Below are 3,892 nucleotides of genomic sequence, written 5' to 3'. Positions count from 1 at the left end.
CGGGTGCACTAGATAGTCCCAGGGGAATTGGTGGGGTAGGCGCGCACCTCCTGCAAGTCACGGGAGCCGTGGTGGCACGCCTGCGAGTGAGAGGCCGTGCACTGTGAGGCACATGTGCTAAAGAAGGCGGTGAGCCAATGTACTCACGCCTGCCACTTCCACCAAAGCCATCACAACGCGGCCAAAATGAAATGCCAGGTGCACTAGACCCAGGGGAACCTCGCCAATGGACGCGCAACTCCGGCAAATGACGGGCGACGGAGTGGCATGCGTGAGAGTGAGAGGATGTTTAAGAGGAAGGGGTGAGCCTTGTACTCACGCCTGCTACTTCCACGAAACACATCACCACGCGGCCAAAACGGATTCCCGGGTGCACTAGATAGTCCCAGGGGAGTTAAAGAGTAGGCGCGCACCTCCTGCCAGATCACGGGAGCCCTGGTGGCACGCCTGCGAGTGAGAGGTTGTGCACTGTGAGGCACGTGTGCTAAAGAAGGCGGTGAGTCTTGTACTCACGCCTGCCACCTCCACCAAACACATCACCACGCGGCCAAAAGGGATTCTCGGGTGCACTAGATAGTCCCAGGGGAGTTGGGGGGGTAGGCGTGCACCTCCTGCCAAATCACGGGAGCCGTGGGGGCACGCCTGCGAGTGAGAGGCTGTGCACTGTGAGGCACATGTGCTAAAGAAGGCGGTGAGCCTTGTACTCACGCCTGCCACTTCCAGCAAACCCATCAGAAAGCGGCTAAAATGGATTCTCGGGTGCACTAGATAGTCCCAGGGGAATTGGTGGGGTAGGCGCGCACCTCCTGCAAGTCACGGGAGCCGTGGTGGCACGCCTGCGAGTGAGAGGCCGTGCACTGTGAGGCACATGTGCTAAAGAAGGCGGTGAGCCAATGTACTCACGCCTGCCACTTCCACCAAACCCATCACAACGCGGCCAAAATGAAATCCCAGGTGCACTAGACCCAGGGGAACCTCGCCAATGGACGCGCAACTCCGGCAAATGACGGGCGACGGAGTGGCATGCGTGAGAGTGAGAGGATGTGCAAGAGGAAGGGGTAAGCCTTGTACTCACGCCTGCTACTTCCACGAAACACATCACCACGCGGCCAAAACGGATTCCCGGGTGCACTAGATAGTCCCAGGGGAGTTGGAGAGTAGGCGCGCACCTCCTGCCAGATCACGGGAGCCGTGGTGGCACGCCTGCGAGTGAGAGGCTGTGCACTGTGAGGCACATGTGCTAAAGAAGGCGGTGAGCCTTGTACTCACGCCTGCCACTTCCACCAAACCCATCAAAACGCGGCCAAAATGGATTCTCGGGTGCACTAGATAGTCCCAGGGGAGTTGGTGGGTTAGGCGTGCACCTCCTGCCAAGTCACGGGAGCCGTGGTGGCACGCCTGCGAGTGAGAGGCCGTGCACTGTGAGGCACATGTGCTAAAGAAGGCGGTGAGCCTTGTACTCACGCCTGCCACTTCCAGCAAACCCATCAGAACGCGGCCAAAATGGATTCTCGGGTGCACTAGATAGTCCCAGGGGAATTGGTGGGGTAGGCGCGCACCTCCTGCAAGTCACGGGAGCCGTGGTGGCACGCCTGCGAGTGAGAGGCCGTGCACTGTGAGGCACATGTGCTAAAGAAGGCGGTGAGCCTTGTACTCACGCCTGTCACTTCCACCAAACCCATCAGAACGCGGCCAAAATGAAATCCCAGGTGCACTAGACCCAGGGAAACCTCGCCAATGGACGCGCAACTCCGGCAAATGACGGGCGACGGAGTGGCATGCGTGAGAGTGAGAGGATGTGCAAGAGGAAGGGGTGAGCCTTGTACTCACGCCTGCTACTTCCACGAAACACATCACCACGCGGCCAAAACGGATTCCCGGGTGCACTAGATAGTCCCAGGGGAGTTGGAGAGTAGGCGCGCACCTCCTGCCAGATCACGGGAGCCCTGGTGGCACGCCTGCGAGTGAGAGGCTGTGCACTGTGAGGCACATGTGCTAAAGAAGGCGGTGAGCCTTGTACTCACGCCTGCCACTTCCACCAAACCCATCAAAACGCGGCCAAAATGGATTCTCGGGTGCACTAGATAGTCCCAGGGGAATTGGTGGGGTAGGCGCGCACCTCCTGCAAGTCACGGGAGCCGTGGTGGCACGCCTGCGAGTGAGAGGCCGTGCACTGTGAGGCACATGTGCTAAAGAAGGCGGTGAGCCAATGTACTCACGCCTGCCACTTCCACCAAAGCCATCACAACGCGGCCAAAATGAAATGCCAGGTGCACTAGACCCAGGGGAACCTCGCCAATGGACGCGCAACTCCGGCAAATGACGGGCGACGGAGTGGCATGCGTGAGAGTGAGAGGATGTTTAAGAGGAAGGGGTGAGCCTTGTACTCACGCCTGCTACTTCCACGAAACACATCACCACGCGGCCAAAACGGATTCCCGGGTGCACTAGATAGTCCCAGGGGAGTTAAAGAGTAGGCGCGCACCTCCTACCAGATCACGGGAGCCCTGGTGGCACGCCTGCGAGTGAGAGGCTGTGCACTGTGAGGCACGTGTGCTAAAGAAGGCGGTGAGTCTTGTACTCACGCCTGCCACCTCCACCAAACACATCACCACGCGGCCAAAAGGGATTCTCGGGTGCACTAGATAGTCCCAGGGGAGTTGGGGGGGTAGGCGTGCACCTCCTGCCAAATCAAGGGAGCCGTGGGGGCACGCCTGCGAGTGAGAGGCCGTGCACTGTGAGGCACATGTGCTAAAGAAGGCGGTGAGCCTTGTACTCACGCCTGCCACTTCCAGCAAACCCATCAGAAAGCGGCCAAAATGGATTCTCGGGTGCACTAGATAGTCCCAGGGGAATTGGTGGGGTAGGCGCGCACCTCCTGCAAGTCACGGGAGCCGTGGTGGCACGCCTGCGAGTGAGAGGCCGTGCACTGTGAGGCACATGTGCTAAAGAAGGCGGTGAGCCAATGTACTCACGCCTGCCACTTCCACCAAACCCATCACAACGCGGCCAAAATGAAATCCCAGGTGCACTAGACCCAGGGGAACCTCGCCAATGGACGCGCAACTCCGGCAAATGACGGGCGACGGAGTGGCATGCGTGAGAGTGAGAGGATGTGCAAGAGGAAGGGGTAAGCCTTGTACTCACGCCTGCTACTTCCACGAAACACATCACCACGCGGCCAAAACGGATTCCCGGGTGCACTAGATAGTCCCAGGGGAGTTGGAGAGTAGGCGCGCACCTCCTGCCAGATCACGGGAGCCGTGGTGGCACGCCTGCGAGTGAGAGGCTGTGCACTGTGAGGCACATGTGCTAAAGAAGGCGGTGAGCCTTGTACTCACGCCTGCCACTTCCACCAAACCCATCAAAACGCGGCCAAAATGGATTCTCGGGTGCACTAGATAGTCCCAGGGGAGTTGGTGGGTTAGGCGTGCACCTCCTGCCAAGTCACGGGAGCCGTGGTGGCACGCCTGCGAGTGAGAGGCCGTGCACTGTGAGGCACATGTGCTAAAGAAGGCGGTGAGCCTTGTACTCACGCCTGCCACTTCCAGCAAACCCATCAGAACGCGGCCAAAATGGATTCTCGGGTGCACTAGATAGTCCCAGGGGAATTGGTGGGGTAGGCGCGCACCTCCTGCAAGTCACGGGAGCCGTGGTGGCACGCCTGCGAGTGAGAGGCCGTGCACTGTGAGGCACATGTGCTAAAGAAGGCGGTGAGCCTTGTACTCACGCCTGTCACTTCCACCAAACCCATCAGAACGCGGCCAAAATGAAATCCCAGGTGCACTAGACCCAGGGAAACCTCGCCAATGGACGCGCAACTCCGGCAAATGACGGGCGACGGAGTGGCATGCGTGAGAGTGAGAGGATGTGCAAGAGGAAGGGGTGAGCC

Source organism: Stylophora pistillata, unplaced genomic scaffold (assembly GCF_964205215.1).
Source record: "Stylophora pistillata unplaced genomic scaffold, jaStyPist1.2 SCAFFOLD_43, whole genome shotgun sequence".
In the NCBI taxonomy this organism is placed as follows: Eukaryota; Metazoa; Cnidaria; class Anthozoa; order Scleractinia; family Pocilloporidae; genus Stylophora; species Stylophora pistillata.
Note: the sequence above shows the minus strand (reverse complement) of the source record.